Source organism: Struthio camelus, chromosome 1 (genome assembly GCF_040807025.1).
Source record: "Struthio camelus isolate bStrCam1 chromosome 1, bStrCam1.hap1, whole genome shotgun sequence".
In the NCBI taxonomy this organism is placed as follows: Eukaryota; Metazoa; Chordata; class Aves; order Struthioniformes; family Struthionidae; genus Struthio; species Struthio camelus.
In genome coordinates, this window is record NC_090942.1 from 49,930,806 (window position 1) to 49,942,834 (window position 12,029).

Genomic DNA, 12,029 nt, shown 5'->3' on the forward strand with positions numbered 1-12,029 from the left:
ACCAAGCTGTGAGGGAAAACCTAAGAACACAGTAGATGTGGCTGTGTTTTCCAGCTGATATGACTGATGATATTCGGGGCAGGGGGGTAAGCAAACTTCACACCTTAAAAACATCTTTCCAGTGTAGCAAGGAGTTAAAACCTAGTAGGCAATTAAAGCATCTGATCATTCAGCAATTACCTTCATTTGACAGGCAAATCATTAGCAATGCTGAGGCAGGCAGTTGTGTGAGACCCATGGCAACTGGATGGTACATTTAGCAGTGGCTCCTCACACAAGCATGTCTACATTGCAATCCAGAGAGATCCAAGCTATCTTTAAATCAGCTAGCTGGAGTCTGGGAGATGGTCTGGTTGTTGTTAGAGAGGGTAATTTAGCCTGCCAAGGAACGGGAAAAGAATCATAATAAGGCTTAGCAGGTGCAGGTTGGTGAAAATGCAGGTGAAAAACAGCAGCATTCCAGTCATGTAAAAATGAAGTAAGAGAGTGTTGGAACAGACTTTCTTTATTTTTAACCAAGGGAAGCAGACACTGAAATGTGTATGGGAAATGCAACAGAATGTGCTACAGCCCAGGACTCTGCAGAAAGCCTGCTTTCACATTTTGGATAGACGGTTAAGGTAAGAGAATTAACAGCATTAGCAACCTCTGAGGAGATATACAGCTTTCAGATTTCCTAAGTGGGTGGGTGTTAAAGCAAGGTGGATGATGGCACGATGATTTTCTTTTTTAAAGAGAGCACCCAGGGCTCAGGCAGACAGCTCGAACAGCTCACTACAAAGCTGAACAGCAGTGCTAGCACTGGGGGGAGGGAATCGGGAAGGGAAGGGAGGGAGAGGAGAGGGATGGAAGAAATAGCCCTCAGATTACCATCAGTCCCTGGCTGAGTTTACTGAAACAAAAAAGGATGACTCTGTTGATTCAGCTTCACCTGCTGCTGGGTACCTTCTTCCCTGCCCTCCCTCACATCTGATCTCAGCTCTACATTTAAGAAGTATGTGTCAGGCACAAGGGAGAAAAGATGCTGAGTATTTTGGGCACAGACTGTTTCTTTGTGAAAAGTACACAATATTTTGAAACTGAAGCATGTCTCCTGGAAACACCTTTTCCCTTCCCTTTCCAAACCACATTTACCTTTTTCCAATATTTATGATCTGGACTCAGGTCAATCTAATTTTATCTGTAAAATGTACCCTGCTTTGTCTTCTTCCCTGGTTGCTGTCAGGTAAACTCTTTACTTTACAAATACCATTCACAATGACCTGGTAATTATGGCTTTTTCTTTCTCAGCATTGAAACTATTTAACTAAGTATCATCCATTTTGTAAAACTGCCACATTGCTATGACATTGTGAATGACTAGAATATGCCTTTATTTACAGTCCTCTCTCAAAAAATCAGGCACTGGTAGATGAACTGTTAAGGTTTCAGAGTGAAGAAAACAGCCTCCTTCAAGAAAGAACTCAGAAAATATAATATAAATATAAAATCTAAATGTAGTAATGCTGCAGAGTGCAGTGCAATGCTGTGGGACCGGGTGGGCAGTGAAGGGTTGGCAGAATGATTCTCCAGCTGGGCCGGCAGCTGGGGAGGGCAGAGGTATTGCCCGGCTCCTGCTGCCCTTGGGGGTGCAGGGCCGCTCTCCTGCTCCCTGGCCCCTGTCTGTGCCCCAGCCTGTGCTCTCGACCAGCTCAGGACACCACGTGTGGATTGCATCTCTCCAGCCCCAAGGCCCCTGCTCCTCCTGATGATGACTGGCAGGGAGAAGACAGCTATTAAGCGTAAATATACTTGATTCGGCATATCTTTTTTTTTTTGCTCAGCCTGGCAACTGCATACATGAAGAATCTGCGCTAGCACATCTTCCTCTTGTTGCCACCCCCTCTTTGTCTGTTAAATGTACTTTGTCAAATCTTGCCTTAAATTGGACAGTAATGTCTCTCTAGGGACTATCTCTTCTTCAGTTTTAGTGTGTCCAAGGTCTGCAGCATGACGGGACTTCAGTCCTGGCTAGTATTTGACTCAGTATTCCCGAAAAGTAGATCTCCTGGCTTTTCCTGATCTCAGCCTCAGACCTTTGCCAGGCCCTCTTGACAGTTATAACATGAAAATGCCTTTGTTCCTGCACTCTTCCCTGATCCTACTAGCTCATATATAGTTCAGCCACAGTTAAAGCAGTTTTTTCCCTGCCCCCCCACCAGGAGGCTGCTGCTGAAGATGAACCTGTGTTGGGCACAGGATCAGCAAAGGCGGTGCAAGCATGTGCTTACATGACGTTGTCGTGTGTTTTGTGCCTCCTGGAGCCCAGTTGGAAAGGGCTGCCCAGGAGACCCCCCCAGACACCTGAGACAAACGTGCAATCTCAGTGGCTGCGGGCACCGCCGGCTCTGCCTGTTGCCACTGGGAAGGAAACAGAGCTTTGTCCAACGCGTTTGGTGGGCGATGCTCCTTATGCACTTTAGTTTCCTTCCAAAACAGTGGAAGATCAAAAAGCGGTTGGTCTATGGTTATGGGCCTGGGGCTGGGTGGGCTCCTCGGTGCTGGTCCTGCTGGCCCACGCATGGAGCCAATGCTCTGATGCTTGGAGACCGGAGGTCCTGCCTTTCCCCAGCTGCACCGGGTATAAATAGCCCTTGCTGGGACGAGTGGAAGGGCTGCCGCCGTGCCAGGGAGGCACGTCCCACAGCGGAAGCCGCCCTGCCTGGTGCTGGGGTGCTCAAAGCCTCCTCTGTCTCAGCCGGCTCCGTCTGCGCAGTTGCTAGGTAAAGGCAGGTGTGCCGGCTGAAGTAGTGGAAATTTCTTTTCATCTTATAAATAGTTGAACAGCTCGACTTGGTGAAACGTGAAACGAGCAAACATCCCATCTTATCCTGGGAGGGCAGATCGGGATTCAGTCTATAGTGCTGTCATGTCAACTGTGTCAGCGCTGCTGTTCATGATGCCAAGGCCCTATAAGTTATTCATGCGAACACAGCAAACAAAGGTTTAGCTTAACCAGGGGATGAGCATTCCTCTACCTGCAGCTCTCTCCGCAGTCAGAAGCAAAAAGCTCAGAGGTCACTTAATCTGTGACAGAAATAGACTGAACTGTCTTCAGGGTCAGTGTGCTTTGTAAGCATAGGAATATAACTGTGGGCAGCCCTGAGGGCCTCTGGCACAGAGTCCCTGGTTGTAAGGGCAAATGTCATCAAAATCCTCATGCAGCTTGGCTGATTTGCTTGAAATTTACTAGGGAAAATGATAGATTTCCCTTACAATCATGTTTATACATTAGCCTATTAGAAGGCTTTCTCCTTCTGTTAATCCCAACGCTTCTTGCCTGAGTACATTGACCCTTGTTCTCTGGTGTCTTAAGACAGATGCCCATCAGAGGTTTATATTCCCTACGAGACCGTGGGACCTCTTCAGGTCTTTATCAGTGACAGAAGAGTTTCTGCTCTTAAAAAGAAAAGACTGAATTTGAAAAAAAGAAAAGACTGAATTTGAAGCTTATGTCAGCTTGGTAATATATCAAATGCAGTTTATTGTAATATTTCAATTGCAGTCAGCTTTAGAGAAAAGAGATATCGCTGTGCTATTGCCTGGAAACAATTGTGTTTGAGTGAGTTTTCATATACCTCAAAGAATCAAGTCGTCAACATCATCTAGTGGTCAGAGCAGAGGACCGTGAGTGAAGATACGTAGACCTTAATTCTGCCATGAACCCTTTAGCTGGACTGACCAAGTCTATCCTTCCTATGTCTTAGATCATCAGATTGTAAAGGGGACGCTAAGAATAACGCACACAGCAGAGAATGTTGTGCTTATTAGGGGAAGGGAGTCTATACGTACAAGTTATTGTTTTTCTTTTATTCCCATTTGTTCCGGTTAATCAGGCAGTAGGGTTAGGCTAATCCATAGCTGATCTGAAGTCAAACCTCCATGTGGAGGCAGGGACATCACAATGGCCCTTGTGGTAGCCCTGGGTAGCAGTTACTGCTGGTGATTGAAGTGACAGCAACTGAGCAATAGCAGCTGAAAACAAGCCAGCATTATATTTACGTGCAAAAGAGAGGACTTGCTCTCAGTTGAGTAGTTTGCTGGTGAATTACAAGCCCCTGCTCTCATCTGTCCCTGCTCTGTGTAGCTGGTTCCAGATAGGGGTGGTTTGTGACAAGCCAAAGGAGTCTGCTGCAGTGAGGAGCCAAAGGAGGTATGCGAGTGAAAACTGAGCCATTTAATACAGGCTTATTCCTCCGGTGTACTTTCCTTTCCTTTTTGTCAGTCTCACATCCACAGAGAAAGCAAAATGCAGCCTTGGCACATTTGTTGTTACTCTTAACTTAAGTTTGCCTGTAATCTGATCAAATATAGGCAAAACTGAAGCAATCGAAATTAGGATAAACTATGCTTATATGCTCAACACACAGTTAATGCTTTACCCCTTGGTGTATGATACAACCTGTAAATGAGCCTCCCTACATTTCTGAGAGATGGGTAAGTAAGCAGAGCAGTCATATTTAGCAGAGGTAGGAACATGAAAGCCCATAGCTACAGCATGGAGGGGGAGGAAAAACAATTTATAAGTGCTTGCAAGTGATGATGGCACAGCTCTAAGTTGCAGCCTAATTTGTTGCTCTCTGCTTGTCTCCCCTGCAAGCTCCTGCCAGCAGATTGCAGGACCATCGCTTCTTGAGCTCTGTGCAGTTCCAGACACATGTCGAGGGTTACGCTGCATGAATCTCACTTGCATTTTTGAGAGCATACAGGAACAGCCTCACTAAGGACTGTGGGATGATTTGCATAAATGCTCACTTTCTTGAGTATGGCTTACACAGTCTAGTGCTTATGAGGTGAGCCACTTACCACAAAGCTTAGCAAAGGCATAAAAATACAACTGCCTTTTATATAGAGCTACTGTAGTCCACTGGCCTCAAAACTCCTTGTTTATAACACGATAAATGTCCAGTCCCCAGGAACAGCCAGTACTGTCATGGAACACAATCTGACACAGAATGGCGAACAAGGGCTTTCTTGAGGCACAGTATTGTAAGTGGATTTATGATTTTAGTGCTGCCTTGTCTACTTGTCTAACCAAGCACAGTGTTCTTCCTTGTGCTAATAATGACGGATGTGAACTTTTCATATGCCTGTTAAAATGACGATGCTTAGTGTTATGTAGGCTCATTCAGTCAGATGCAAGAAGCCATTTCCTGGTAGGATTCCTCATCACCTGAGTGGAAGGATAAAAGATTTCTTTGAGAAAATGTGTACAGCTCAAAGATGCTGTTTGAACTATACCTAAGTATTGGTGAAGCTTGGGAAATGAATTGTTATGGGAGACGTGTTTAACTATCAGTGAATATACATCTTACAGCAGGAGAAAGGAAATTGTAGTTTCCTCAGAACTTCAAAGGGAGGAAACCTTATAATGGAAAGCTAATATATATCTTCACATAACAGTTCAGATTTTGTGTCTCCTGCCATTGTGTAACTTTGGATCAAAGGATACTTGAGTTATTACTTGAGGAAAGCCATGGGCAAGGATGGCAGCACAAGCTGCGGAGAGAGTGAGAAAGAGAGAGCTATCAAAAGGATCCAGAATTGAATAAAATGAGTGAAGGATTGAATAAATTTTATCTCTCCACATTAAACCCTTTTAGATGAAGAATAGCTTTAAGAAGCTGTTTAGACATGTCATATGACATAGTTACTGTAAAAAAAGTCCATAAATATTCATCTATTACCAAAGTGATAGTTTCCACTGTTTTACTGTACTTGCACATTGTGTGGGATTTGGTTCCCACCAATATTCATGAAAGTTCTTAGAATCAGCTACTTTTAAACAACTGTTGAGTGATACTTTTGATAAAAAAAAATTAAAAATATATTTGCTCCAGTAAAATTCCTAAAATTCTTGAAGTTTCTTAAGAGATATATATCCACTCAGCAGGTATCATAGTGAGATCCTTCTCAAGAGAAGAGAGAAGGATACCCAAGGGTGTGACCCATTTGTGTAACAGAACTATGAATATAGTTTGAATTTCAAATATTAAATACCCACAACAAACCACCGCAGGTCACAAATTACTCAAAAAAGATATTGAAAAACTGAATGAAGACTGCAATATGCCATGGACAGTCCGAGTACAGAAAAAAGAGGCAATATTAATTTAGGATCATTTGGATCCTAAAGGATCATTTTCTAGGGATTATTTGCTAAATTCATTTGGCTTTTGTTTTGCATTTTACGCCAGCTGTTCTAGTGGGTATATATTTTGTTGTTGAAAGTCCTGAACAGCAACTTAAGATATATGCAGGTACTCAGAAATCATCTAGTTGCTATGTTCCTAAAATGGCTTAGGGTTGCTTGAAACTTTCTTAAGGAAAGTCGAAGTCATGCGGAAGCTACATAACACAGTGTGTATTTTGCTGTTCAATTCAACTTGAACAAACACATAAAGCTCATAAAGCTTGTGTAGAATTGTGCTAGAGAATCCTTCCTTTTCTACGGGTGCTCTTTTGTGCGTAATGGTACAGATTTTTCTTATACGTTTGATGTTAAGTAGCTGGTGCCCACCTTTTGTCATATCTTCAAAAACTACCTAGATGGTTTCTGAGCACCTACATGAGTAGCAGCAAAGCAGAACAAAGAACCAGCTCATCTTACGGGCAACAGCACTACTCAAACCCGATTTCCTATGGATATTGAGTATTAAGGTTGAGCTCATATGTAGTAACTATGGTGACAAACACAGTAAGAGCTCTTTTTTTAACCTTTCCCTTAGTGAGGGTGTCAATGAGCTTTTCTACTTTCACTAACTTTCTGGGAATTTAATATACTTGGGTCCTTTTTCCCATTCACCAAAGTTGGTAAAAATTCAGCAGTGCGTTCAAAAGTTATTAAAGGAACCAACAGACTGACAGATATCACATAATCTTTGTTCCCTTAGGCAACCAGAGAACAACAACAGCCACCAGAAAAAAATATGCTTTGGAAGTATTCCCTTCCCAGGTTTTTTCCTAGTGTCTGCAACAAAATTATGTCCCATAAGACTTCAGTGACCAGTTTTAAAAATTGACTGAGAAGTTCTTATGCATGCTTAGTGAAAGTGTAACAGCTACTGAAATACAAATGCTGTTTTGAAGAAAGCCTAAAATATGCTTGATGCTGTTTACTTCAGACAGAATAGAAGAAATAGTCCCAGGCCAGCCAACCAAAGAAGGCTGCTAGGCTGAAGGTACTGACAGTATGATTTATTCAGCTCTGATTGAACAGCAGAGTACTGCTCTGCACATGTGCTGTGTTATGCCTTCCGCATATTCCCTTTATCAATGGTAAATGGGAAATTTTAATTAAAAAAACCTAAAGTTAACACTGTTGTCTTGTTAGCAAACAAAGGACGGAAGTACAGACCTGTTGTTTTCAGTACCTCATCGTTCACCCTTGAGAATGCAATGTGATTCCCACTAAGTCCTTCCTAAGTCCGGTGAATATTTAGGCCCCACTCATGTTGACCAGGAGCCTGTAAATAACTTTTTATAAAAAGATGTGATGAATCACTGATAATGTGTATATGCCACTCTGCTATTTGGCTGGAAAGGGAGCTCATTGACTTATGAGGGAAGATTTTACTATTTAAATCCTTTTTTCCTCTCCCATTCCTTTGCATGGTGTAACCCAATAAGCCAGTTTGGCCTGAGGTCATTACACAGTAGAAGAAGAGGAACTCCATTTGCAGTATGCAGCAAACTGCATGTCTGTGAAAAATGGGTGCTATAGCAGTCTAGCTGGCACTAAGTGCGGTTAGTTCACTACCTGCAAATCTCTATTTTAAAATATCCTAACTATAACACTGTGAAGCTTCAATGTGCATCAGATGCCAGGCAATTAGATTCTGCCTTCCTTGACTCCAGGAGAATCGGTGTGAAGCATCTGCTTAGTGCACAGCTCTCTTGAGTTCTCTGTATGCAACTCCACCTGCTCACAGGAAAGGCTGTGATGTCTCCTCAGCACCATTTTCTGTCTCTGTCTTTCATATCAGTTTCCCCCTTCTGAAGATCTCAGTGGAATCAGAACTCCATGGTGATTTGTGGCCTAGCATGGACGCAGGAATGACAGAAAAAGGGGATATTGTGCACTGCTGCACTGTTCTTTTCAGACTAGTCAAGATCATTTCTGGAAACTGGGGCAAGTCAGGCCAGACACTAATACAGCTCCAAGCTGTATCGCATCCTCATGGAGCTCCTGGATTTGCTGCTGAGCAGCTGCAAGGGGAGCCAGATCAAAGGCACTGAGTATTTGCATGCTGGAAGGGGATGGGAAGCAGTGCTCCCCTGAGATGCAGCTATCCATACTAAAGAGGATTCCAGTTCTGAGGAAACTATTTACTTTGAATTGCTTAGGTCCTGGAGCTATTGTCCCAAAGCCAAAGAGGATGCCTCTTTGCATGGCTTTAAATGTAAAAGCCTGACATCCTTCTCTGGTGTGGTCTTAAGAAGAAGGAAGTGAAGTACCAGATTCTTTTGACTGAGAGATATTTCAGTGCTCACTGACTATGGCAAAGGATCATAGAAACAGCTGCTTGTTCTAGTAATGAACAAGCAACTTTATAAATATAAAGTGAATGAAGCTTTCTTCAAATTTTCTTTTTCTCTGATAGCATAGAAATTGTATGGCTATAGACTATATGTTAAAAACTCTTAACCTATACTCTAAAAATAAGAACCTTGCCCTACAGTAGTTATTTACATTTGAAGACAGATATAACTCAGTATGAGTTATATAAAAGGGTGGCCAAAGACGTCACTAAGTGAACTTGAGTATATTGCTTTTGGCAAGTAGATGTTCAAATCAGCTAGTCGTAATTGGCAACCTAGTTCTTGAGAGGTCCTTGAGAAATGGCTCAGATATACCATGAGCTGTACTGCTATTGGTGGTCAAATCTGAACTATAACTTTGTGTATTCAACCTTTAGAGTAACAGTCATCTTCTTACCATCATCTCTCTTACAACATGGGCTGGGTAGATGATTGTCCAGGCAATGTAAAGACAATAATTTGGGAATAACATTGGAGATGGTAAATATATTTAGAGTTCTGGCACTTAGTCAAAACAGGATTACTCCAGTTAGTTTTATTTGATCTTTTATACTGAGTCATAAAGAAAAAAAAATAGTGGCACAAGGTCAGTTTCTGCTGTAATTATTTAACAGTATATCATCTCAGGAATTACATTTTTCCATTCTGTCAAGTCTTTTTTTTTAAGGCAGTTACACCCTGAATACTCTAGTGCTTGATGGACTCTGTGCCTGGTCTAGCCTTCTGGCAACCATTAAAAGCATAAGAAACTATCAGTGCTTCTGGTAACCTAATGAAATTAATGCTGATTTTTGTCATCTTTATTGTTTTTGACTTACCCCTTCACAAATCATTTTACATAAGAGTGCAAACAACAAAAAATAGCACAGACATTTACAAAAAGATCCTGATATACACAGTAGATATTGAATTTTACAGGAAAAAATGAGCCAAACAGGGGTTCACCCACCATTTGTAAGAGTAGTGTAAAACTCAATACTAAACTGACAGCTAAAGACCTATTAATCATATTATAAAACTAGATTCTTCTCATTAGTAGTAATACATATTTTTGGTCCTTGCTGGAACTGACACAATTTGATGAGGTCAGATAAAACTCTGTGTTCTTTAAATCGCAAGCACATGCACTAGGAAAAATCTCTAAATAATAAATAGATGACTCGAAATAGCATTTTCTTCATTTCTGTTCCATGCATTTCTGCATGTGACGTTAGTGAGCTCTAGCTCTTATGTTGATGATAACAAAACAATGCTGTTTGCTGAATCAAATATAAAAAGAATACATCTCAGACTTAGATTTACTTCCTGTTATTTTCCTAAATGTTCCTCCCTCCTCCCTTTCAGAAACACACAATGAGCCTTTAAAAAAGTGGAGCTGCTTTCAGAATTGCTATCGTCATCCAGATCAATTTGGAACAAAGTCCTGCCTCCCAATCTATTCTAATTTCAACATACACACTCTGCTGGCTGGCTGCCAGCATGGAGCTCAGGAAATGATAAATACCCATTAATGCACAGACGCACAGATTTTCCTGGGATGGTAGGTTGGGGCGGCTTTAATATCCCCAAACTTACCGCACATTTACACATTCACTAACGTCACTCAGAGTGATATTTATATGCCGGGTGTTGGAATGACACAAGGGGGGAAAGGACATACTTATACACGCTCTTCAGGAGGCTCTGAATTTTGTTTACCTGCCCTGAGCTGATACCTTTCCACCTCAACTAACCGTACATAACATGAACAGAAAATTAGGTTGGATTAATCTGATTTGAAACAAGCTGGCCACAGCCAGATACTATGGATCTCAGGCAAATGTTTTAGGAACTGTTTATGAAAAATATTTGACACGCCTACCAGATACTAATATCTGTCTGTTGTTATAAAGCACAGCACAATATGCAAGAAAAACAGGCTGTATATATTAACTTGCTTACCTGTGCATTTTTTTCTTCCTGAATCACTGGGGAGATTTGATTTTCTGGGTTTATCTGGGGTATTTCCAGAAAAGGGCTGAATTGATAGCTTTGGAATACTTTTGCATATTCTATACTTCTCTCTAATTATTTGAGGATTGTTTTTTTGTTTTATGAAAGCTGAATTTGAAGTGAGGGTGAATACTCTCCAATATGGTTTGAATGTTTTGGTGCTTCTCTTGCTGGCATGTTAGATCTTTGAATGTTGTTTAAAACATCAGCTTTAGCAAAACTTTGGATAAAAGCTGGCATCTTGCAATGCAGACAACCTCACTAACTGAAATAAAGCTAACAAAGGAGCTCAAATTTTTGATTTATGTTGATAAGTCATTGAAAGACAAATTATTTGATTAAAGAGTAATTATGGAGGTTTAACTACTGCTATAGGCAAGAAGGGTCTCCATAATTAACTCAGAACCTTGTAAAATATCTACTGTGCAATGACTGTGGTAAAAAGGCATTCTTGTTTTCATTAGCATTAAACACAAACACATGTTTTGTATATAGAGATGATGTATGGGCTGAATTCTTTGGTGCCCTCAGTTTCTTCTGAGTTTCCTAAGCAGGGCACCGCCATGAACCTTACCCCATTTCTTGATCCTCTGCACCCACCTCACTGCAGGTGAGAACAGACTGTCACACGATCGCTCCTTTAGTGGGGAATGCTGGAGTTTGGCTCCTTTTCCCCAATCCAATAGAGTGTTCTCCCGTGTTATCCACTGCCCTGAGTGACCTATGGTGGGGCTTAGGGTCTCCCCTAGACAGAGAGATTTCCTTGAGAGAAAACTGTGGGGTATTTTTACGCTGTTTGCAATTCAAAAGTGTCTCATGAAGAGCAGGGTGAAGGAGGCAGTTGGAACTCGATCTGCCTAGTGCTTTACTACGTGGAGTTCAGTGAGATTCTTTGTTGCTGTCTACAGATGTAGGCACAAAAGTGAAATAAAAAATTGCATATCACCTATGTAAAACATGCACCCATCTCTGTCTTTATTTTTATAAAGCTTTCAAACGGCTGCTGACTTTTAAAAGCTACTGTATGAGGCCTGCTCTTAGCAACAGCCTTCCCCAGCTGTCACCATTTAATCAGGCTAGCAAAGCAATCATCATATCGCCTTGCACCCATCTGAATAAAGGCCTATGTGCTGTATTTCCCTTGTGAAAGGGAGGAATCCTGCAGAAGGGTGGCATCTTCATTGTCTCAGGGTCATATGGTCACATTTAAAACAGTATCAGTTGAAGTGGGGGAGGTCATGACTAGCTCTGGCTTTTAGTTAATGTTAACTATATTCAGAGATTTGTGATGGCATTATTTTACTTAGAGTTATAGGTCTATGATGCAGATCTCTACAGGTGAGCTGGTTGCTCTAGGCTTTCTTTATTGTTAGTGGGAAAAAATAGGCACTTCTAGAGCCCGACTCACAAGACTTATGTTGGACAAGACGATCTGAATCACCCTAAAAGTGCCTCTG

At 41.7% G+C, this 12,029-nt stretch overlaps 1 long non-coding RNA gene across 1 annotated transcript in view; it reads left to right on the forward strand.

Annotated features, from left to right (window-relative positions):
• Positions 1-252: 252 nt before the first annotated feature.
• The window catches only part of LOC104143841 (uncharacterized), a 120,358-nt gene continuing 108,581 nt past the window's right edge, over positions 253-12,029 (forward strand). The window contains exon 1 of the long non-coding RNA XR_693989.2: positions 253-620. This is a non-coding gene — a long non-coding RNA (uncharacterized lncRNA). The remainder of the gene's footprint in view (positions 621-12,029) is intronic.